Here is a 25,882-nt window from a genome sequence, read left to right as displayed (position 1 = left end):
TGACACCAGGAAACCTCACAGGTCGTGAGATTGGGCAGCTGCTGCCTGCCCTTGGACCAGGAGCCTTAATCCCACCAGAAGTACTGATTTTGGGAAGGAGGGGGCAAGAAACTCTTGAGCCTTTCCTGACATCTTGGGCAAATATGGCAAATTCTAAGTGTTTTTAATGTGCTAGGATTTCTGTTGTGCTAATAATAATATCAGTGACCTTTTGGTTAGGCTGGGAAGGGCAAGGGAGAGGTTGGTGACAGCCCTACAAGAGGCCCACCAGAGGCAGTCACTGTCTTGTGCAGCAGCTCATGTTAGCCCTTGTTGAGTGGTTTTGACTCAGACTCAGCAGAAGCACATCCATGATAATTCTGTTGCTAAAAGAGGTTTCTAAGTGGCACATCTGCAACCTGCTTATATTTTTATGTGCGTAAAAACATAAGTGTATCACTCCAGTTCTGGATAAACTATGCAAAAACCACAGGTAGAGTAGCTGTTAGCACCAGCGCTTCAGCAGAGTTGGAAAAGGGATGACAAAAGATGCTGGGGACTGCACTCATTTTGCCTGCACTCTTAGGAAGCTGGTTGTTGGTGCTGTTTGTGAAGTTTATGTCAGTGGCATATTCTCAATACAAGGTAGTCCATTAAATATCAGATCACAAATCAATAATGTGCAAATGCTGTGTGCCACAGAGAGACTTCTGCTCATTTCCTGTGTGAAACTCTTTATTTATTTTCTTCAAAATCCGTAGAGTGGAAATTCAGGCTTCTAAATTGAATGTAATTCATCCACCACAGCAGGATAGCCATCATATTCCCCACAAAACCATCTGTAGTAATAAAAATACAACATAAAATCCAGGCCTCACAGTGAAAAGTCCACTTCGTTTTTAAACCTTCTTCTTTGCAATAGTCATACTCTTCCCTTCCCTTCCCTTTTGCTTACTGGTACTGAAAGCCCAGATGTGTCTGCCACACTGGTTTCATATTCTTTTTGGAATATGAAAAATATTTGCTACCAGTGATACGTTGTTGTACCTGCCAAAGAAGGACTCTTTCCATGATTCGATGGCTGCTGCTTTCTTCTATCAATCTGAGGTTTTAACTTCTCTGTTTATGATGGATTGGGCACCAGAGGAAGGGAATTATTCTGGGGTGCTGCAGAGCAAGATGTTTAAAGGATGTTTGGCTGTAGAAGTGTTGATTTTCTGGAGGGTAGGAAGGCCAAGGCTGGGCTTAGGCCAGTTGTGTGAGGTTCCACAAGGTGAAGGGATGAGTCCTGCACTGGTGTCACAAGAACCCCAGGCAGTGCTGCAGCCTGGGGGCAGAGGGGCTGGAAAGTGGCCACTGGAAAGGACCTGGAGGGGCTGGTTGACAGTGGCTGGATGTGAGCCAGGGTGTGCCCAGGTGGTTGAGAAGGCCAATGCCATCCTGGCCTGTATCAGAAACAGTGTGGCCAGGACCAGGGCACAGATTGTCCCCCTGTAATGGGCACTGGTGAGGCCACGACTTGAATTCAGTTCAGTGTTCAGTTTGGGGGCCCTCACTACACAAAGACTGGTGTCCAGAAAAGGGCAATGGACCTGGTGAAGGGTCTGAAGCACAAGTCCTATAAGGAGCGGCTGAGCGAGCTGGGCTTGTTTAGCCTAGAAAAAAGGAGGCTCAGGGGTGACCTTTTCACTCTCCAAAACTACCTGAAAGGAGTTTGTAGTGAGGAGAGGGTCTCCTCTTTCAAGTAATAATCTATATGGCAAGAGGAAATGGCTTCAAATTGTGCCAGGGGAGGTTTAGATTGGATATTATGAAAAACATCTTCACTAAAAGGGGTGTCAGGCATTGGAACAGAATGCTCAGGGAAGTGTGAAGTCACCACCCTTAAAGGTATTTAAAAGACATGTAGATGTGCCATTTAGTTTAATGGTGCACTTGTCAGTGCCAGGTTAGTGGTTGGACTTAATGATCTTGGAGGTCTTTTCCAACATAAACAATTCTATAACTATTTGTTTTAAACATTTCTTTCCTTGATCATTCCTCAGCTGCCAGACAACAGGGCAGCATGGAGCACGGAAGCCCCACGTGAGTTTTGTTCCCACTGTGGTCTGCAGAGCAGCACAAATAACCGGTGAGAGCCCTTGCTGTTCAAATGCCTAAAACTTCACTCCTTCCTAAGGTCCTGAACTCAGCTGGGGCATCCTCACACTACAAGCTTGAAGCTTCAGTGTGTCAATGGCAATTGAGTCTTTCTGGGGGAAGAAGAAGCCTTTGTTTGGGTCCATGAATGTCCTCTGAGTCCAGTTCATTAGGTTTCCGGGAGGCAATTTTGTCTTGGATTTCATCACAGATTTATCTTGATGCTCTCTGGGTCATTTCCTTGGCTTTACCTGCTGGCATCAGGACTGTGGCTAGAGGCAAATTGATTCTCTGATGTCCTTGCAAATGAATTAAAAAATCATTTCAAATACAGTTGAGAAAGGTTTTTCAGGTTCCTGTGAACAGCGACCTTTCAATGCTAAATGATTCTGGCTCCAAATCTTTTCCTTGAAAATACCTTGAAAATAAACACTGTCTCATAAAATCATTTAACTTGAGTAAGACTGCATAATTGCTGTTCATAATAAATGATTAATCCAATGAAGGAAATTTTAGCATTAGCTCTGTTTTAATTTTCAAAATAGAAAATTATATCAAATAAGAAAATGGAATTGCTTTTCTAACACAGAAATTACAGGATGGATTTCCCCCTCCTTTACATGCACCCGGAGTCCCTCTGGGTGAGTGTGGGATCTGTAAGGGGAGAGCCTAACTTACAGGTTCAGGTGTAGCCAAACCCAGGCCTGCTGCAGTCAGTAGGATGTTCCCCTTCACTTTGGGATGTGCAGTCTCTGAGTTTTAGATGCACATTTTCCTTTAAAGTAAGTGCACACCAGTTAATTGTTTGTGTGTGTATGTGTGTGTATGTGGACCAGATGCACAGATTTGCGGACCCCAGAGAATTTCAATGCTTTCAAAGGATGTGAGATGTAAAATTCTGTACACTAAATTTATTTCTTCCCATGCAACTGTGTACAATCAGTTCTAATAGGAACTAGACACTTCCTGCATGTCTGTTTTTTAATGGAATCTGCTAAGTTTTACAAGGGCCATATTTAGCTGTACATCCTCTCAACTGTTAACTGTATTATCCTTTTAAGGAAGTCATTAGCTGCTCACTAAACACTCTTCCTATAGTGGTTTTACAATGCATGCACTCTGAAATGTGGTTCTCTGCAGGCTAAATAGCTCTCCGTAGTAAAAGAGTGCATATGTATGTGACTAGAATAAATGAGGAGAACCTCTAAAATGTATGGCACAATTAGCAAATTATTCCTTCCTCTCTGCCCTCCAACAGCTCCTAAGACAAACTTCATATTCTTAAACAATATCCTTTTTTTTTTTAAGCATCTGATCCCAGGACTTTTGCTCATGCCACCTGGTCATTATATTTCCTGCTACATTTTTGTTCCAACTTGAAGGAGAGAAATTATTTTCACTTCCTGACCGGTTCAGCATTTGCAGCTGAAGCTGTTTTCTTCTGTGTATTATTCTGGACTAGCTTCTACTTTTCATCTTACACCATTCTGTTATGCTTTGCCTGTACAAAGTGGAATCATCAACTTTCATCAACAATAGAGCCTAAAAGGTCTATTTTAATATGAAGGGGAAATAAAATGAGGAAGATCATAAGTGAAGTCTCCATGAAGAAGTTCACTGCACTTCCTTTTTATGAAAACAAACTGGAGGCTGCCTCTGGCAAATACAAGGTTTGTTTTAATTTAAGTGTACAGGAAAGACCTTACTCCTTGAACCTGCCACAGTTTCGCTCTGTGAAGTCTGTGTAAAGTTTACATGGGAGTCACAAATCAGGAAGAGAGAGCACTGAAATAAATGGTCTCTACTTCCTATAGAATAATGGTATTGTACTCTGCCAAAGTGCAGGTTGGATTTTTGCTGTACCTCTTATTGCCTTGAATAATCAAATACCAAGAAACTAGAATCCACATTCCTTTCTTTACTTACCTGCATCCACTTCCTTTACAAAAGCAAAAAATAAAGACCCCACCAATTCTTACTTTTCAATGTATATGTTTTTGTCCTAAGTTTTGTGGCTCTTCCTCCCTCTAACTGAGACTTGTGGAAGTATGTGAACAGGTGCCTGAACAATTTCAAGCATTCCCACATCAGAAGAACTTCCTGTTCCGACTCTGTGGGACTCTGTAGCCCCTGGAGACGGGTCAGTGGTAACAGGAACTGCCCGTGGGCTTGCATAATCCACCTACTCTGCTGTTCACTTTTGTGGACTTCTCCCACAGCAGTGGTAGACAGCAGAAAAAAATAAATGGCAGAAAATTTATTCTGCATTACATTTTTGAGAATTTTCATGTTTGGACTCATTCCTCCTGTCTGAGCCTGTCATGGGCAGGTCAGGGATGGGTGGGGTCACAGTCCCAGTGCAGAAGCAAAATGCTGAGGCATGGACACAAAAATAAGATGCTGCTATCCCATTTGCCAGTTGGCTGGCATATTTGGAGAAACAATGGGATGGCTGGGGAAGATGAAACCATGACAGTGTGTGTGCTCAGAACAGGCAAGTAACGAGCCTTGGGCTCATCCTAGGATGCTGGTGGCATTGTGACCTCAGCATGACTTCTGCTCTGATGTGTTCCAGCCAGCGCAGGGGCCAGGGAAGTGGGAAGGAGCTGGTAAGTCTTGTCTTCAGTCTGGCAAAAGGACACCTCACTCTCAGCCTCTGTGAAGCCAAGGGGCCCACACCACGTCATTCTTCCCAAAAATGCAAATCCCAGGAGTCTGATAACTGGGAAAATCCAGAGTAAAACATGAAAAAACTTTCTACAGAGTTTTTCCTTCATCTGCATTTTTAGGAGGTGTGATCAAACTCTCAAGGTTGTTAGCCTAACATTTGGCATCCATTAAAAAAATATTTATTTTCATCGTCCATATAAACAGGATCTTTATTTTTTTCCCTCCCCTCTGAAATGTTTCCCTCCCCGCCCAGTTGATATGTTTCTAGGAAGCTGACAAGAGCAAGAGTGCATACAAAGCTGGATATGTCCACGTCCCACAAAGCTCTGCGGTGTTCTGGTGTTTGTAGAACTTGGTCCTTTATGAATGAAAATAAGATAAATTAATTGAATTCAACATGACTTAAAACAAAGATTCCTGGAGAAACAATATAAAAACAATGAAAAGAAAGTGTTTCAATTTTTACAGAAATTATGGAAAGAACCTACTTTTCAAAAACCCCCCAAGCTTCAAAAAAATTACCTTTCAAAAAAGATCCCCAAGCCTCTTTGTAAAAATAGTCAGAACTTAGTTTTTCAAGGATTCTCCTACATTTTGTTTTGCTCTTTGGAGGCTACATCCGTTGGTGGAGCAAAGACAGCATCAGGATGCCATGTGTGTAGCAGACACGACTCCAGTCACACAGAGGGCTGTCATCTCCACGGTAGGCTTCCAGGGAGAACCCAGGGGCCTCATTCACAGCTTGCCCCCCTCTCCAAACTAGGCCCTGCATAAATTCCCTGAGACACACACAGCCAATTTACTTTTAAGAGCAGAAATATACAAGTCACTATTATTGTTATTATTGTTCAATAGGAAGTGGCTGTGGAGGGTACGGTTTTGATTAAGTTTTGATTAGTTTACCACTACTACATGGAGGAATAAATGACTACACAGAGAGTGGAGCAATGGGGAAAACAATCTTTCTGATGGGGATCTTCAGGCTAAAAGCCAAAGCTTGGTGTTTAGGATAAAGGCAGACCCCTGCCTTGTGGAGCTGGTGGGGAAACCACTGTGCACTGACTCTTGGCAGATGCAAAGAAGGAAAACACCTTGCTTCTTGACCAATGACTTCTGACAATACTCCTCCCCAGAGCCCTCAGGCCACTGCAGGCTTGGTTACAAAAAAGGAAACAAACCACGACTTTTTTGCAATGGAGGAAGGTCCTGGTAAGACTTTATCAATTTGTGCTGGGACCTGCTGATCAATAGACTCATAAATTACCTAGACAGAGAGGTGAGTAGCAAGACAGGGCATTTTCTGATGATAGTAAGTATTGAGGATAGGAAGGCACCCTGCATTTACCAGGGCAGGATTATGAAGTTCAACCTGATGCATAAAACACACGAGATAAAAACTGAACATGCATCACCTAGTGGCAATGCTGGTAGGTCTAGACTGCCAATGGTGTGTCATATGCATAACTACACTGCAAATAGATTTATTTCAGTTCATCTTTTAATTAAATTCATTTTTATAAGCTGCAAAACCCAAATACTTCCTGTGGACTCAGAAGGGCTGTGCCGGATGGAATGACGTTCTTCAGCTTTGAATCAGATCTCGTGACCAGCGAAAGAGTATGATTAAGAAAGGCTAAAACATCTGGAAAACAGCTGATGATGATGTCCCCTCAGGGGACATCATCAAAATATCCTGAAAGAATATTTTTGTTGCAGAAGCAAGGCCAGTGTTGCACACACAGAACTAATTTTTCTTGGGAAAATAAAAAACTGTCCTCATCCAGAAGTTTTTTCTTCTCTCTATTAAAATTCAGGAAAGAAAAAAATTGAAATAGCAATTCCTCCTTTTTCGGATAATGAAAACAAATGCTTATTAATATCTCCATATTTAGACAGGACAGCATACTTTGGAGATGTAGTCACTCATTTGATATCAAGGGTTCCTTTGTTTGCAGAAGCAAAAATAGCGTTTGAACAACCTTCACGGACACTCGGGCCTTCAAGCACAACATAGCTTTAATACAAAATTGCAAGTAGTTCAAACCCCCTTTGAAATTTATGTTGAGATTCAGCTCTTTAAAACGTTGGTGGGGAGGCTGGCTCAGAAGGGGTTTGCAGGGTGTTTGGTGTCATCAGCCAAGCTGAGCCCTCGGTTCCTCCGCAGAGGCTCAGGCCAGCAGCCTCCGCGGGACAGCCCCCACGAGCCTCGCTCCTTAGCTGGACAGACAGATATCTGGGCATCATAACTGCACATCAAAGCTCCTTCCACAAAGGAAGGGTGACCTGTCGCTCTTGTCCTTAAGGCCTGGACTCATTTCCTCCCTGGCAGAGTCAGACACTGTCTCTTGTTCAGCGACACAGGGCTCGTCTCTCCATGGCCACGTGCTCATGGCATGGCACAGAGCCAGCATGTCACCAGCACAGCTGGTCAGGACAGAAGCAGCACAGCTAGAAAACTCCTTGGCCTCAGTAATGAAGGGAATAACACCTCAAAATCTTCCTGAAGAGTATTTCCACCCTCTGGCTTTCTGGCTGTGCCAGTCTCCTCTTAATAGACAGGAATGCATGCGGCTTCCTCCTTCAGCTTAACAAAGCCAGACCTTAGCAGCTGCTCTCTGTAAATTCCTACCTGACCATCCAAGGACACAGAGGTCATGGGTCAGCTTCCTAGTCAGGCAGTAGGGACAAAATAAGCTGATGAGTTTTAAGATGGAGCTTGATCCTTTTAATAAAGGACTTCAATGAGTTGTTGGGCTGCTTTGTAGCAGCCTGAGAGACCCAAGTTCCTAGGAAGCTATAGGCTCTGTGTTTTTCTATCTGTATGGTACCAGCTGTGCTCCCAGAGGATGACGGGCAGCATCAAACAGCTGAATCTTGGAGTGTTGTACAGTGACAGAAATGCTGGCCAGTACTGTTTTCAGATATTAACCTTTGATGATGGTGTGTAGTCAGTCATTGCCCACACTATGGTGGCAAAAGGCTCCTCCTTATTCCTCATTATGGGTATTGTCAAATTCTCTTCTATTTCTAAGGTAGTTTTCTCCACTTCTTTTACATTTCCAAAGAAGAAACTAATGAATCAAATGGCCTTAAACCAACTTTTTTTCAGCCTGATGTTTTTCCATTATGTCTTGTGGTCAGCAGCCTCTTGTGCCTGCCTCCATGGGATTCATTTTTTCCCTCATGGCAGTATTAAGTTTATACAATCCTGCCATTACCTGCTGTGTTTCCAAGGTGAGTCAGGTAATTCTGGCGGGATCTCAGAAACAGGCATGATTGACTGCAGCAATTTCTGGCACATGGCAAGTAGCACATTCCAACTTGCCAGAAGCAATTATCTCTTTAATGCAAAGTTAGTCTACATTCAAGGTAAGGGAACGGAGAACATGGCAAGGAAAGTGGAGAGCTGCAATCCAAAATTTTGTGTAGTCAGAGCCATCTGAGATCCCATGCTGCAAAGATTGGACAAGATATCTAAGTCTGCATCACTTCAGTCCCTCTTCACTTCCTCATGCAGTTCTACTGAAACCAGGGATAGTCCTTGTGGTTTCTACTATTTGGAGTTTCAGTATTTTTGCCTGAGTTTCAAACAGTTACCAGAATGTAATGGGAAATGTGATCACAAGGGGTCCAGACTTGGTAGTTTTCCTATATAGTTAATAAACACATTTATTTAAACTTAGCAATTTCCTGTGGTCTGCAGCATATTTCCAGAAAGGAAACTCAAGTGCTGCTGTACAACTGCTGTGTATAAGCAGCACCACAGAAAGACAATGCACAAGCCACTTTCATTTATTTCACAATTCGGAAGTAATCACACTCCTTTGTAGTCATGTGCTTTTTACTCAAAGCTCTCTGTGTACTTCCCCTCAACACAAAGTCACGTTCTGTTGCTAAAATTAATGCTTCCTGAGTAGTGATGTCATGCCAGAAGAGCTGGTAACACCACTGACTCAGAGCCAGCAGCATGCATCACTCCACCCAGCCAGCACCTTGCCAGGAGTCAGCCTGCCCTAAGGTGCAAGCTGACCCATGCAGAGTCCTCTCCCCAGCACCCTACCAAGGCTCCTAATGACCTGCTTTGTTTATGGCTCTACAGCACAGCACCCACACTACCTTTCTCCATAAGAGGTACTCAAAAGAAGATTTGACTTGGCCTGTCCAAGCTGGGTGTAGGACTTGATTTCTAACCATTAGTTAAATTCCCACCTGGTACTTCAGTGATGTTTATTTAAAACAACAACGAAGTCTCAAAACAGTGTAGCATCCTGCTGTCCAAAACCAATCCATTTATTAAGAAGAGCATCATCACTCAAGACTACAAAAATAAATAGAAAAGGATAGTTACTTGGGGTATGTTACAACTGGTTGCCAGCTCCAGGCAGCTCATGCTGTGCCATCAGACCTTCTCAGAGTCCATCCCTATAACACTGATTAAATCAGTTGTCAGTAATCTGGCTGAAGACAGCCTGTGGGGATGAGTTAAAACAGAGGAAAGAAAACTACAGCAATAAAGGAAAATGAATCTGAGAAATTATGCATAACAGTAAACAGCAAGAAACCTGGCTCTTTTCAACACATAAAGGGTTATGAAAATTCTGTGTGATCATTACAGGGGTGGGAGAGGGAACCACAGGAAGCTTCAAATACTTACAATCCAAATTCTTGCAGAAGATTTCAGCTGTTAATGCAGGCACTGCTGTGTGACTTCCCATGTTGCTGGCCCTGGGCAAGCCTATACTCCAAAGTACTGGATAGTTTGCCATGGGGAAGTCTGGGAAGAGATCTAGAAAACATCTTCATAAAGATATTATTTAAGAAACAGAAATTCAAACCAGCAAATTTGTGGCCAGATTTTATCATAATACTTATTGCTTACCCAGAAAATGGACTAATTAACAGTTCCTCCTGTATCCACAGAAACTGAAAGTATTTGCCCTGCCCAGGGTATGCACAGGGACTCTCAAACCCAGCTGAAATTTGAATTTCTAGCCAAGGCTCATCACTGGGACCTTTGCCATTGGGGGCTTTGGAGTGAAATAATCTCCCCATCCTTCCTTGGAAAGACTATCTCTTAATCCCATATCCTCTCTTCTGTTCCCTGTTGTTCCCTGTTCCCACACCATCTGTGCACGTGCTGCCACCAAGACTTATGATTCCTTCCCAGTGGAAACTACTCCTGATGGGGAACTGATGGGAGTAAGCAGAGCAGGTCCCAGCTGACAGGAAGAATATTGCCCAGGGTCAAGCACCTGAGGCCAGCCCCAGTCTTACCCACACCATTGCATACAAACAAGGTACCTCACCCAGGCTGGCTAGCAGTGGGGCAGGAGCAGGTTGGGCACCTGGAGACTTCCACAGGCTGGTGTGGAGGGCACCCAGCCAAGCAGGTCCTGCCTCCATCCATCCCAGCAGCCACAGGCAGGGTGTGCTCACCCACAGCAGCTGGAGCTGCTCAGAGCTGGGGATAAGCATGCCAGTGGCCTAGAAGTTGGAGAAATGTTGACACATGGGTAGACTTTAATTTGTGCACGCAAACTCTAAATATCACTGCATTGAAGGTAATTGCATACTGTTCCTGCTTTTCCAATTAGTCTGAGGTAACTTCATGGGAAAGCACTTAGAGTCTCAGATGGGAGTTTTTGGGGTTTTCTCTGAAGCATGGACTGGGAGGGACTTTTAACTGGTTTTTCATGGTTCCCCCAGGGAGCTCCATGGGCAGAAAGTCTGAAGGCTGGTGAGCTTCACTGTGTGGATGTTGTTTTACATACCTGTGGTGTTAGCAACACTAGCTATCCCTCCACACACAGCAGAGCAGGCTGTCTTTCATCTGCCTTTCCAAGCCATCAGCATTTTTTCTGCTTTTAGCCTTAGAAAAGATTGGAATAATTTCTCTGAGAGCAGCCAGGTTATGGATCTAAACCTTAGCTTCATTTGGTGTAGAAATCCAACCAAAAGGAAAATGGCATTACAGAAAACTTGTCCTCATATAATCATTGCTGTCTCCTTTTCTTCTCAGGCTTAGGATTTGTACTTAGGTTAACTCTACATTTCTAAATGTCTTTTTAATTTAACAGGGTTGGCAGGGAAGGGACGAGGTGTCATAAATTGTTTCACCATCCTTTTAAAAAAAAATTATTATTCTAAATCAAACAAACTTTGAAGGAAACTGTTTTACAAACCAAAAAATAATCTTTAATGAAACTTGGAGAGCTGTCTTGTCCCAGTTTTGCACTGATTTCTGGAGCAGTCACTCACGCATAAAAATATGGGTGTAAAATGCTGAAGAGGATCTGGTTCTGGAAAACTTCATCTAACCTATGTAATGAAAAGTATGTTTATATTATGAATGCTAAATATAAAAATATATATAAGATTTTCAGGCCAATATTAATACTCAGAATGTTAAAAGGTGGCTCACTGTGTCCATTTCACACAACAGAAAAATTGATAAGTGATTGCTACCCTTTTCCTCATGCCTGGGTCCGAAATCACCTCCTCTGTTTGCAATGCTTTGGGAGAGGTTGCTTAAGAAGAGAAGGTGTGAAGTAAAGCCCAGCTTGTAAGACATTAACACTTGTTGGCTCCAGAAGAAAAACTACAATGACAATTAGATTTGGCTATTGACTATGGAGCAGCTAATCACCTAAGCTAAAATCAGATTACCCAAAATGAAAATCTTGCCTGGCTGCAGCTGAGTTTCAGATGTTCTTATTGTAAGTGTACCAAGAGGAATCACAACCCTGTTATCCGGACAAGGACCAAAAGCCCAAATCAAATACCAGACAGATTAAACTGAGGCTTCCCATGTCCCCTCCCTCCTGCTGAGCCCAGAGCCAGGCACTGCCCCTCCTTGGACACCTCCTGCCAGGCACTGCCTTCGGCTCTCCACCAGCAGCCTCTGAGCCAACTCTCAACACCCAACCTGCAGATCCAGTTTAAAAGATGATGTAAATGCTAACTGAAAACTTTTTGTCTCGTTGGTCTCTTGAGCTTTTCCACTCTCTGTGTTCACACATTGGTTGCAAGATGGCACATAAATTCAACAACAATTTTATCCTCTGCTGGACGGGCATGCTGCAGTCAGAGATGGTGCAATATCATGTTGGCAAACATTTGGGCTCTTTGGTATTTTTGTAAATTTATTAATATTCAGCCAAAGTTTGCAGAAGGTTTTAGCTAAAAGGTCAATGAAAGAATATCTGCATATTGTAAATCTAATAATCAGAGAAGATGTAATTTGTGTAAATTTGTAAAAAAGCCAAAGTAAACACGTTAAAGAAATTGCTCATATATCTGAGGCTAGAAGTGGGGTAATAAAAACAGAAATTATGTACATAGGACCTATTGTGGTATAGAAACTTAACCTCAACATATTGATTGAGGCAGTCCTTTTCCCTGAATTAATATATGCCTACAAGTGAGTATTTGTTTTAGGAAAGTTAAATAGAAAGGCCATGAATAAATATAAAGGCTGAGATGAAATAGCCATCTGGACTACATTAGCCCAAACTGCATAATTGAAGCAAAGAGAGCATACATCCTTTGATCCAGTCACGAACAACTGAAATTAAAGTCAATGGGCAATTCCTCTTATCTAATCATTGGAGAAGAGTTTGCAGCACATGTGAGTGAGAAGGACCACTGGAGAGATCCAGCTGGGGCCAGCTCTGCAGCAGCAGGACCCCAGGTACACAGCCACAGGTGTCCTCGTGTCTGGTGCTACATCAGGGACAGGACTTCAGTGCAAGCCCTAGCTAGGCTTATGTTTAAACTGTTAAATCTGTGTGTCCAGCCTTAGCATCTCTGCAGTTTCCACACAATTCACAGCAGAACCATATGGCAGGGCAAGCTTGAGCTTGGCTCTGTGCAGCTGGAAGAGGTGGGGTGGCTTTGCAGTGCCCCATTCAGCATTGGTGGGGACACCCAGAGTCCCACAGTGAGCGAGGGTGGGCAGCCAGCAGGGAAACACCAGCCCCTTTGAATGCAGACTGGTCCTGCCAGAAATGGCATGGAGAGGGGGCATGCAGTGTTGTTCTGCTGCCTTGGAGTATCCTCTATTTGGTTAAAGGTGAGGACATGGGAGTGGGATTGCCAAAAAATAATAATGGGAATGACAGCCTCTATTTTCAGAGCTTGAATTCTGCCTCGGGCTTTGAATCCAGGGCTGGTTCTGGTTTTCAAGGTGCACAGATGCACTTAACTCTAACGTGAAAGAGCAGACAGAATTTAGGTCTTTGAACAGGATTTGTAACCTACAGTTGAAATCCCAGCCAACTCCTGTATGAGTTATAAACTAATCAGAAACTGTCTTCAGTAAGCTCTGCTTCCCTGAGCACCTCCTTGCCCAGGCCATGAACAGCCCATCAGGAGGCTCTGACTCTTGGCCCCTTGGTGAAAGATGTTCTGTTTGTCAGGGCTGCAGGTACCCCTGGTCCTAGACCAGCAGTGTTGTGCTGGCAGAAGTCTGGAGTCTAAGCCATCAGAGCATTGGAAACCTTTTACTGCTGTAGATGGTTTGAGAGGACCCAGTGGGGGGACAGGGAGTGGCAGGGGGCCAGGAGGCAGAGGCACCTGCTCAAGAGCCAGGCAGGACTCAGATGCCTGTTGCTTTGGTGGTGGGCAGCACACTGCCTGAGCGAGGAGACAGCAGTGCTTGGGAAAGCAAAGCTTGCTGAAGGCAGCTCCTGATTAGTTTTTTGCTTACTCAGGAGCTGGCTGGGATTTCAACAGCTGGTTCAACCACAGTGAACCAAACTGTCTCCTAGCAGAGCCCTGTCTGGAAAGGGGGAAGAAGAAATTTAGTTGAATCCAAGGAAATCATTTTTCAAGATCCCGTTGTCAACTGCCAGCTTCTTGAATAGCTTTTCCATTTCTCCTGTACTCCTCAGTTCTGTGCCTGTGGTTAATGTGTCGGGTTTGTAAACAGGCAGAATGCAAAGTCAGCCCTTCTGTGCTGAGAACAACAGCTCTGTGGCCAACAGCATAATATTATCTAATAATCTTTCTTCATTATTTTCACAGAGCAAGGGAAATGATATGCAATTGTTCACATATATACATACACCTATATATACGTATTTTCTGACATTATAACATGAAATATTAATATGGAGAGTTTTTCCATTATTTCCCAAGCTTAAGCAGAAATTACTTAGATGGGTTTGTCTGACTGGCATTATGTAGATAATGTTATAGTTTTTAAAGGATTGAGATGATAATTCCAGAACAAAATGAAGTCATTCCAGAGCTTGCTGCTTTTGAGAGTGGGAAGGTTTTAAAAGTTAAATTTTCAAATTCTTGAAAATTTAACTGCTCTGTTATGCAGTGGCAAGACTGCCTGAGTAATTGAGAGATGTGTGAGATATGGCTTTCTTAATGCTATCAAAAATTATATAATGGGTCCTGTGACATACTAGTCATGATGGATGTTTTTTGGTAACAACCACCAGTCAAGTCAATGTGTGAGCTCTCTTCCAGTTAGTTAGGAAAGTCTGTGTGCCAGGCCATTATATCCAGAGTACAGACCCAGCAGTACAGAAAGGGCAGCTGAAAAAATACACTACACCTTTGAATAACAGCTCTGAGTCCTGTCAGCTCCCATATTTAAATCCAATCTCCAAGCTGGAAGATAAGATGAAACAAGTTTTCTGTCAGGGACTGTATCTATTCTGTCCATCCTCTCACTGGAAGATATCTTCCCTTTGTCCTCAACAGCTTGGAAGAACTTTTTTTTTTTTTTTTTGCCATTTGCATGTCACTATATTAAATGAGTAAAACTTGCACAGAGTTCAGAAGAAAAGAGGATGCCCCGTATCCCCAGCACTCAGTCTTTCCCACACAGCATGGCCACCCTCCTGCACTGTCCATCTGCCAAGTAAAATTCAACATCTTGGAGACAAATGGCAAGGGGGAAAGATTTATCATGAGAAATGGTGAGTTTTCAGAGCAAATACTATATTCATATTTGTCAGGAACAAAAAGTACCATTTATAGCCACGTGTGGCTGAATATAAATGAGTTTGCACAGCTGAGTTAACTTTAACCCTGCTGGGGAGGAAGAGATTTAGCTTAACTGGAAAACCCCACATCAGATTTCTCCAGCCACAGATTTCTCCATGCACTCCTGTACTGGCCCTTTTGGTCACACCACTGCAGCCTGAAAGATTTGTAAATGAAACACCACACTCCAGGACCAGGGGAAAGAAATACAGTTGAAGATATTTTACACCCCATTGAATCCAAGGCCAAATGCATTTGCAAACCTAGCAGGAAAGCCCTCAGTGCTCTTACTTATCCAGACTTCATAGTGGTTCCATGAAGTCTGAAAATGAAGTCAGGGTGACCCATCTGAAACAGGAAGGGTGAAGTCAGAGGGCGAGGCAAACAAACACAATTGCTACCTTTTGTCCCATTTCCAAGTCAGTCTCTCAGGGTCTATAGTTTCTAATTTAGAGATGTGGCTTCAAGTTCCTGCTCTGACCCAGCTGTTCCCATAGGTGTTTCTGATGGAGCTGGCTGGTTTCTTGGCCTGCTCTTGCACTCACAGCACCTCTGTCCCCCCTGAGGTAGCTGGCTCTGTTGCTTGGTCAACAAGACCCTGTTTCACTCCTGCAGCCTCCCACTCAAGCCTGGTTTGGGGCTCCCTGGTAGGACTCCCCATTGCTGATGTGCAGGCTGGAGGGAGGATGTCTGCATGGGACAGTGGCTGAGTGTGCCACTTGCTGCCTCCATGCCCTCTGGGGAAGCCCAGAGACCAAGGGTCTCTGATGAGACTCGAGCTCTGCCACTTTCTTCATCCTTTGTCAAGGAACAGCTGGAGATACTCAGGACACACCAGGACACACTGTGATTAGCTGATGTGGACTCACTATCAGTCAAACACAGGCTGCCAGAGAAAAGATTAAGGGATAGAAAAGAAGGGGAAAACAATATATCTGGGATTTGTCCTCTTTCCACCCCGTGCATGTTGCCCGAGTTGTTTCAAGGCCTTGTACACGTGCCTGCCTGCCAGCTGAGAGCAGGAGCAGCAGGTGGGCTGTGACACCCTGCAGTGCTGGGGGCGTGCAAGCTCCAGAGCAGAGCAGGACAAGAGGTCCCAAGCTTTCCAGGCATGGCTCTGGCTGGGCCCACTCAGGAAAGCAGCAGGTGCTCTGCAAGGAAAGGTGTTTGTGTGGCTGTAGGCTGGGGGAGCTGAGATGAGATGTCATCCCTGTTGAGCTGGTAGGTCTGATGTTGCTGGAGACATCGAGCTGTGACACCAGTCAAGTGTCACAGGCACCAGATGACAACCTTGCATTAAGCAACTTCTGCCCCACAGTGAGAAACAGATTTAAAAGAGAACATCTTCAGGATAGCACATCCTCTATTTCATCCTTTGAATCACAGCTAGTCAGTTGTGGGTATAAATAGATAACCTGAGTAACTTGGCCTTAAAATTCATATGGGTGGGTGGATGGATGGATGGATGGATGGATGGATGGATGGATGGATGGATGGATGGATGGATGGATGGATCCACCTTTGATAAAACTGCCCTGGCCTTGGTGGCCTTGTACTAGATCGGCAGCTGTCCACATCTGGTTCCTGCTTGCTGACAGCTGGAAAGGCTGAAGCAGGCTGTGATTCACCTAAGAGTTGGACTGGATGATCCTTGTGGGTCACTTCCAACTCAGAATATTCCATGATTCTGTGATGGAGGAGCTTCTCCAGATTTTTAGTCTGTCCAAGGCCACTTCAACATCAACCAATTTCTTAAAGTCCCTGGAGGGAAGGTGGAGCCCTGGACTCGTCAGGGGAGCTGGCAGGCACATGTTTAGTCCTTGATCCCTGAGCAAGAGAGTAAATACAGGACAGCAAAGAAAAGTTTTCCACAGGAAAAGGAAAAAGGGAGGGGGAAGAGTCAACTTGGACACATTTTTATATCGAGATGAACTTGTCAGGAGACATGAAACCAACACTTCACTAAGGAAGCAGAAGCCATGAAGGGCTCATTTGCTGACAGGCTCAGTCTCCTGTGGCCGTTGAACTCGAGACCTACAGGGAGGTGAAGTACAATCATTTATATTGTTCAAAAAACCACTGGGCTTTATCACAGCCTGCCACAGGAGTACAGTCACCTACAGATCTGGGAGTGTAGCTCAGATCAATGGCAATACTAGAAAGGAGGGAAAACTTCCCTGGGGGTACTGAAAGCAAAACAGCCCCTCAATCTTCAAAGGCGGCTTAGCAAGAGAAACAGATCTCACAAGCTGATTTCTGCAGGCACTGCTTATCTTTTCCAGTGCTGGAGGTTTCACACTTTAAAGACTCACTTCCTCTACAGTGCTCATACAACATCAGTTTAATATTATTTCCCTCTCCTCCCTGGTGTCAGTCATGATCTTCCATATGTCTTACTCAGATCACAAACACTGTTTGTGGGCTCTTCTGCAGAGTCACCCCTTCACATGGACAAACAATAAATAACTGTAAATCATTCCCAGGGTTTGTTTTCCTAGTGCTGCCAGATTTTTCCAAGACATTTTATATAAACCATGCAAAATTACTTGTCGTGACCCATGGGCAGCAATGCCTGTAGCTCATGGCAAGGGAGCTGTTAGCTGCAGCCTGCCATTCTCTCCTGTCCCACACACTAAGGTCTGTGTCTGTCTGTCCTGCCAGGGTCTGTCAACCCACAGCCCCTGGCTTTTGGGCAGTCAGGAGTCTGGCAGAGGTAACATGGGAAACCAGGCAAAAATCCTGCTCTTCACCCCTTCACAGGCATCCACAAAAATGGCACAGATAGTAGTCCTGATATGTTCCTTGTTTTCAGAATGCTGTCATGGTCTGGGAATGCACAGCTCTGCATCTTTCTAAGTCATCCTTCCTTTAAAGAAAGCTGAAAGCCTGCTGTTTTGCATGTCATGTGCAGAGACAAGCAGAACAGACTGGGTCCTCTGCAGAAGAAAGACAACACAAGAAAATTAGTAACATTTGGGGTGATTTTACCCAACCTGTTAAGAGCTGTAGTTTTGACAAAAGATAAATTGCCAGAAGGTTAAGACGGCATAACAAGGAGAACCTGAAATATCCTATATTAGCATGTATGTTGGCTCAGTAAATTATCTAATTTCTGTTTTTCTATCTTTGGTCCCTGCCTATCCACGGCACTGCTTCATTCAATAATAAAATGTTTTCTAAATAAAGCTCCAAGCCCAAAGACCCCACTATGGGCAAATTAATGGAAGTAAACAAGCAAGCAGCTAACTGGAGCTAATTATATATCTGCCAGCAGCCTTGCTTTTAAGCACCTTACAGGTGAACATTTTAATTACTTAATGTGCTCTATTGTTCTTGAATTAGATGTAAGAAAAATAACATTGATCCAATCCTTTTTTTATTTTTACACACTGGAGTTGGAAGGCAAGTGGCTTTGTAAGGGGATTATGCATGTGCTAATCCTCTTTAGCTATGATAAAGTTCTCTGCTTCCTAGTGAGGTTGTTTAACCCTCTTCTAACAGCTAAAGGAAGCTGGAGAAGATGAGTTACAGCTTGGGAGAACTGAAAACAGAAAGAAAGAAATGTTTGTTTCTTATCTTTTGACAGGCTGAATATTGCTTATCACACTAGTAGGAATACAACCTCAAATTTAGCAGGTCCTGTAAGAAAACAAGTGAATGTCATTCCAGCATGGAACCCTTAGTTTCCTTTTTTATGCTGTAATGGGCTCAGAGTATCAGCAGCATCCGAAAAGCACACCATCAGGATAGGGGTGACAAGCAATTCCCATCTCATCAGATGGAATTATCCATTGCTGAAGTACAGTATTCCTGCATCTAGAAATCAGCATCATGCTGTGAGGACCAGTGAGGAAAAGAGGTGGATGCCTCAAATCAGTGGAGCACCGGGAGCATGTACCTGGACTCATCCTTTGCAATCTGGGTGCTTGCAGGAGGTGATGCAATGTGAAGAAGGCTGGTGTAGCTACACACCTGCTCTCAGCACTGAAGGCTCCTTTGGAGGTCACCTGCAACTCCAGAGAAGGATTAAACCATCTGCAACCTCCCTTCCTCTTTGAAGATGCCTATAGAATACTCTAGACTGGCAAGGAAGCCTACGGGAACTCCGCACCTAATCAAGGCTCTTCTGTCAATTGTCTTAAGTGGAGATGAATCCAAGCATCCCATCCTGCTGCTGGGAGAGGCTGACTGCTGCATGACAGAAAGTGGCATGGCTGCTGAGGGAGAAGAGTGAAAAGTCTTTTCTAAGGGAGCAGAAGAGAGGCTGATCCAGACTGTCACCAGGACACATCTGTCACCCACTCAAAGCTGAAGCCTTGTGGGACCATTTTAGATGGAAGGATAGAGATGAGCCACGAACCCAGCTCAGAAACAAAGGCTTTATTTTAGTTCCTTTTTCTTTTCACTTTAAAGTGGCTGTTATCCTCTCATCAAGTTCAAAACGTAATTAGTCCTTAACAAAAGATCTCTAATGTGTCAAGGCAGAAGAGCATGGCTGATGGAAACAAACACCAGGGTCTGACAGGCTCAAGAAGAGTATTTAAAAAGCATAAATTGAAACTTTTAAACCTGGTACAAAGACCCTTGGGTCATTATCTCTTTAATTCTTGCTATAACAAAACAGGGAAAACACCCTCATGCAAAGATCAGCTCACTCAGCAATTGCAATAAATGCAAAACCAAAACCATGGGGGCCTTAAGGTCCTGGTGTTAGTGGCAGGCCTTTACCAAATCATCCACTTTCACAAGCTACAGTTTCTTCATGCAGGAAGGCATTGGATGCCTGGGCAAAAAGCTCATAGCAAACAGGCTCCTCTGGAGCAGTCCACCCAAGAGCTGTGCACAGCCCTGCAGGGGGGGTCTCACCAGAGGGGCTGAATCCCCTCCCTTGCCCTGCTGGCCTCTCTGCTTTGGATGCAGCCCAGGACACATTTGGCTTTCATTTGGAGTACACATTGCTGCGTCATGTCCAGTTTTTCACCCACCAGAACCCCCAAGTCCTCCACAGGGCTCTCAATGAGTTTTCCCAGTTTCTATGCAAGATCTTCTCCTTTGCCCTATCTGTGTTGATCCACCTTTAGCAAACCCTAATTCTACATCAACAGCCAAGATACTGGTCAGAAAGCTCACTGGAAAAGGTAGGTAAATTGAAGTAAGCCAGTGAAATAAAATGAAATGAAGATCAGAATATAAGAATGGAGGGGGTATCACCTTGCTCCTGTTCCATCTCACATTATATTTTCATTTTTAAGGACTAAGAGAGTGGATAATATTCTTGGAGTTATTACACAACACAAGCCCTTTATTAGGAAGTCCCATGGTAATTTTCAGGTAACAGCATGGAATCCAAAGGTCTGGGATTTTACTCTTCTCTTTGTCTTCAGCTTCCTGAGGAAATGTAGACAAGTGACTTACCCTTTGTCCCCATTTCTGTTCTTTAACGTGAACTTACTGGCCACTCCCCCATCAAGTTTGCAATGACCTATGCATTGTTCCAAAGAGATTTCTTCAACATGGAAGTGGTACAAGAAAAAAACAAAACTCTACAGCATGAAAGATCATTACTGGTAATCATGTTACCATCCCTGTGAGAAGCACTGGGACTGAATGAACAGCGTGTGCTGCCGAAACCCAAAGTCACTGAGTGGAACATTTCACCCTGAGAGATATTTTGGGATGTTTAGAGAACATGTCACCAGGAAATTGCAATTCAGCTCTATCTGGTTTCTCCACCCCAACCTCTGTCCTGCTATTCCAGATGCATTTTAAATGTGGGCAAATGGAATGCATAGATGTGGATTTGGGAGCCAAATATGGCAAAGTCAGCAAAAGGGCAGAAATAATAGTATTTAAAAAGTTATAAGCATAATTTTGCATCACCTACAACCCTTACAGCACATAAATAAGAAAAAAACACAAACCCAAATGTCTCAGCTAATGTAATAAAATGTCTTGGTTTTCTTCCAGTTTATTTATTTGATTAATGGAAAAATATGACTCTTAGTAATATTTTTCACTGTATTCTTTCTCCTCTCCATTAAGTACTGAAGTCAGGCTACAACAAAAACCAATACAGGCTTACTTATATTAGTGGCTTCCCTATGTAGAACCAGATTGAGAAGAGCAAGGACACTGGTTCCTCCTGCAAGGAATGACAACTGCAATTTCTTCTTCCAGCTGACCATATAAAAGTTAAATTATTTTTTTCCCAATAGCCATCTAGCATTAATAGATAGAAGTCATAGCAATTGGTACAAGTTGGGTGCCTTGTTGAGGTTTGTGACCAGAAGGATTTTTCAAATCTTTAGAAAAAAAAGACACTTTAAGGAGAAATGGGAATTCTTTGCAGATGGTATGAAGTTTTGAATGCTTGCTGATAAACACTCTGAGCCATCCAAAACTCTGAGCCTCATGAAGACACGAAGCAGTAACAATCTGCACCCAGTGGTTTCCCTGTCCCAGAGAGATTGGCAGGGATGAGGGACAGGCTCATCCAAGCAAGGAGATAACTCACAACTTCGTGGCTACAGCCACAAACTCAAGGGAATGGGCAGCACTGGAGACCATGCCCTGGTTCAGCTGAGCTCCTGGGAACAAAAACCAAACCACCTTTTCAAACAGCAGTCATCCTAACCCTCTCAGGGCCCTACACAAAGCCCAGTGGGAATAGGAGGAAAGCCATAGAACCCTGCAGAGAGCTTCATCCCAAAGATCCTCGGGGGGAAGCAGTCCTGCCTTCAAATCAGCAAGGTACTAGGACAAGAAATTGGTAGTCTGTGTACAGTGGAAACCAGAAGAGAAGTCTATTGCTCTTGCTCTCCAAAGCCTAGAGCTATCATTTAATGCTTTAAATAAAAGTCTTCTCAAAGCTACTCATTTGATTTTCTTTTGCTTTGGTTTTTCTGTAGCAAGTTTGACAACAAGGGCACTTTGCAGGACTGTGCATATGGCACTTGTAATTAAAGTCAACGGGAGTTATGAAATCTTTAAAACCAAGCCTGGGTGGCTAAAGCCAGTGGCCCAAAATTAGAAGCAACATTTGAAAATCCAGGTCATATTCTTTGTGTGTTTGTGTTACAGCATCACCTAGGGGCTGCAACTGAGATTAATGCCTGCTGCTCCTGGACCTTCCAGGGGTACAGACAGACTTGGATGCTTCCAAATACTCAGGTGTGGTGTAGTCATTGTCACAGAGATTGTACTGAACCAGGCTCGAGCATTTTGATGAGAAAGTTCATCTGGTAGATTTATATGAACATATACAAATGCACACCACTATTTTATGCATTGTTTTTTGAGCAAGAACCTCTAAAATGCTGAACTGGAGGGCACAGCAGTTGTAGAACATACTTTGGATCACAGCCACAGGAATGCTGCTGCTGTAAATTCCCCTACTCTAAAAACATTAAATAAGCCATCCACTTATTTCATGATCTTCTGAAAACTGAGATCCTCAAAAACGATGAAAATTGAACCCATGTGTATCCTTAGTATAGTCTGGCACTCACATTGTTGCTGATTATAGGAATTCAATGTTTATAATTTGCATTCTTTCCCACACTTGCTTTTTTTCTGCATTGAAGTAAAAAACTCACTTGGTCTTACCATAATATAATTTAGACTGTTGAGGGCAAGACTGCTCCTTTGTGAGAAAAACAAAATCCAACCATGAGAGACCAGTTCTTGTCTTTCACTGCAAAATGATAGAAACAGGAGAAGACACAGTCCAAATTAAAGACACAGGAAGGAACTGGAAATAAAAATTAACACCTCAAATTTCTGAAGTTCTTTGAGATAATCATGACTAGGACTCAGAGTACAAAGGCATTTGATGCATTTTGCTAAGCAGTTGCCCAAAGCGAACAGAGAGGTCACAAACATACAACAGGAGACTTGTGCAGGATCTACTCTTTGTGAGGTTCTTCAAATGGATAGCGTAATTGCAAAAAAGCAACAGCAGATCTAGAATCATCCAGAAACAAACAACCCAAACCAAACCACTTTCTCCAGACCCAAACTGGGTTCCTAGTCACCCTCATGGTTTATGCATCAGCTTTTACGTACAGGCAGGTTACTGGCTTCATTGGTACAACAGAAAACATGAGCAAGCCTGAAAGCCAACTTCTTATCCTGCTTATTCTCTTCCCACTGCCAATGGTAAGCCCTCTGGCCCCAGCTGTGCTGACATGTCTGAAAGGTGTGTCACTTAGTCCAAAAAAAGCTGGAAGCAGCACAGCCTGACTATCAGCTGGCTTTGGGGGAGCTCATACAAATGAAAGCAGCACAGGGGGAGGCACCTGAGGTGCACCTGCAGCCAGAGCACTGACAGAGGAGTGAGCAGGCATAAAGGTGACAGACCATGACCCTGCTGGGCATAAGCCAGGAGTCTGGTTGTCCTTGTACTTTTTAGCCCACTGTATGAAGACCTTTATGGTTTTGTACTTTCTTTGAGTAATATATAAGTGCCCAATTCCTGAGCAGCCATGCTAAAGCAAAAGTGAGTAACATGGGCAGGGTGTTTGTCCAAAACACATTTCCACTCAACTGGGAAACTGCACCTTGAGGGATTTACATTAATTTGCTGAATTAGGACCAGGGCATGCCATGGCTCCAGAGAACAAAACTGTGATGTGGATAAGAAGGCAGATCACACCTGCAGACAAAGGGAGCCAGTGTACTGCAGGAGGCATTTTGAGCATCCAAGCAGCTCAGAAACCTCTGGTTAAAACTAAATGTGTGTTCCTTAGAGAGCTCCAGCAAATACCAGAGGGAACAGGTGGCTCAGGAGAGTCGTGCTTAGGCCTATGCATACAAGAACAGGACGTAGCTGAATGTGAGCACTCAGACACTGAATTAGGCACACCAACACCTATTTCAATCACGCTGCCAGCTTTTGGCTCCAGCTTCTAGTCTGGGCCAAATCATATGATCTTAATAGCGTGCAAGTTGTGCCAAGGGTGACTGAGCACAAATGAAGCCACTAGGCTCATCTGACACTGCTGATTAAGCTCCACCCTCAACAGCAACTACCAAGACATAAAACAAAGATTGATCAATGTTCAAATGTAGTAAAGCTCCATGCTTACAAAAGAGCACATTTTTGAAGCATTGCTTCTTATACAAAGTTTCTTCCACTGTTCCAATTTTTCCCCAGTATTTTAATGCTTTAATGAAGAATGAAAAGATAAACACCCTCCCCTTCTCTAATGTGGTAAGCAGTGTTCTGAGAGAGGTGGCTCCTATAAATTTTTTCATCAGGTATTTCCCACCCTTCAGATGTTTACAAACTGAACACTTGACTTTTAGCTGTTCTTCCCATACAATGAACAAGCTTAAGTCCTTAAGTTAGGCTATCCCTAACTTTCCTACAAGATACAATACCTCAGAAGGTATGGCCTCTCTGTAAACCAGAATTCAGAAAGGTAAGTCACATTGAAGGAAAGTCCTTCCCAGCAAATTAGAAAGTCCCAGTATTCAAAGTCTGTACAGAGAAGGAACTGAAGAAGAAAAGGAAAGCTGTGCTGCTTTACAAACTACACATCTGGCTCTGAAGAGCAACCAACAGCTCACAACGGGTCTGAGGTATAACAGAACTGGAAACTGCTGTTGTGGGAACTGTCAGCAGTGGAAGACAAAGCGTTTTAGGCACTCAGTGGCACCTTTGTACTGGCTGTTTACTTGGTGACAGCCTTTCCTACAGCCCTTGTACAGGAGGCCTTGTTTCTTCCTTGAAGGTCTGTCATGAGACCATCTTGCAACTCGGCTCTCCCATCCAATAATAAATAAATCCTAAAAAGAACCACAAAGACAAGAACTAGATACATTTCAGAAGGGATAATGTAACTGTTCTTGTTATCAGATCTGCTGCTCCAAAATAATAAATTACAGCAAAACCTTACAGTGCACTGTAGGCTGCTCAGGAACCATTGCATTTGTCAAAATTAATTTACTTAGAATAAAACATAAGAACTTCTAAAGGCAGTATGTCAATTTCTTATGCCTTACAGGTACAGACAAACACACATACCAATGACATGGGTCGATTTACACAATTACTGCAAAATACAATACTTTGCAATCAATACAGAGCAATTCTATTTAAAAAATATTTAATATGTGGTAACATCTGTAAAACAAAGTAAAAAAAAATAAAGTTTTAACAGCTGGAACATCAAATGATGATCTTCACAGAAGAGTAACAAAAGAACTGGTTGAAACCATACCTCAAAATGTTAAATAAGATGTGGTGTATGATCCGTGCAGCAACCTTAATACTGGAATTCAGTACTCAACATGAGCTCTGGTTCACTGTATAAATCTATTTTAAAACTCTCCATTTTTATTTAATCTACTACTTAAAGTTCTTGCCGCTACCCTCTGCTTACACCACGCTGCCTCAAATTAGCCTCCTTCAATGACTGACATTGATGGACAGCCTCTGGAGGGCCAACTCCAACCTCTCCACAGCAGCACGGGAGATCACTGGAGGACAGAGAAAGGAAAGAACATCAGAAGCAGGAAAGCAGGAAGGCTGTGGCAGAACAAGCAGTTTAAAACAGGACAGCACATCCATGACTGTTACAAAACACTGTTCAAGCAGCAGAACTCACACATGGATGCTTGTTGCTAAACAGCTCAGTGATTTATAGGTGTTACACACATACAGAATTCAGCAACAGCACAGTAGCTGATAAAACTGGAATCACTAATTTTATGGCAGTGATCAAAAGCACCTTTCCAATGACTTCCAGTGCAAAGCTCACATCCAAAGTGGTGGGCTGAAAATACAGTTGTCAGTCAGTGGAGGACCTGTGAGAACACATGTGAATTCCAGCCAGAACTGCTGATAGAGGAGACATTGCCATTTACCAAGCAGCACTTGAATAGTTTACTGAAGTTTCCCTTTTCCCTAGCAATCTCCCTTTTAAAGTAAAGAAAGAAAAAAACCCAAAAACACAAGCCAAAAAAAAAACCCCAAAAAATCCCAAAACCCCCAAAACAAATAATAACAAAAAAAAAAAACCCCAAACAACCAAGACCCTCCCACCCCCCCAATGAAACAACACACACAACCAAAAAAACTCAACCAAAC

At 43.4% G+C, this 25,882-nt stretch overlaps 1 long non-coding RNA gene across 1 annotated transcript; it reads right to left on the bottom strand.

Moving 5' to 3' along the window:
- Positions 1-24,760: 24,760 nt before the first annotated feature.
- Positions 24,761-25,812, bottom strand: LOC135282509 (uncharacterized). Its single transcript, XR_010348637.1, has 2 exons — positions 25,524-25,812; positions 24,761-25,272 (listed from the first exon to the last, which is right to left on the bottom strand). It is a non-coding gene; the product is annotated as an uncharacterized LOC135282509 (long non-coding RNA).
- Positions 25,813-25,882: the final 70 nt, after the last annotated feature.

Source organism: Passer domesticus, chromosome 1, assembly GCF_036417665.1.
Source record: "Passer domesticus isolate bPasDom1 chromosome 1, bPasDom1.hap1, whole genome shotgun sequence".
NCBI classification, from domain to species: domain Eukaryota; kingdom Metazoa; phylum Chordata; class Aves; order Passeriformes; family Passeridae; genus Passer; species Passer domesticus.
Note: the sequence above shows the minus strand (reverse complement) of the source record. Positions and strands in the feature narration are given on the sequence as shown.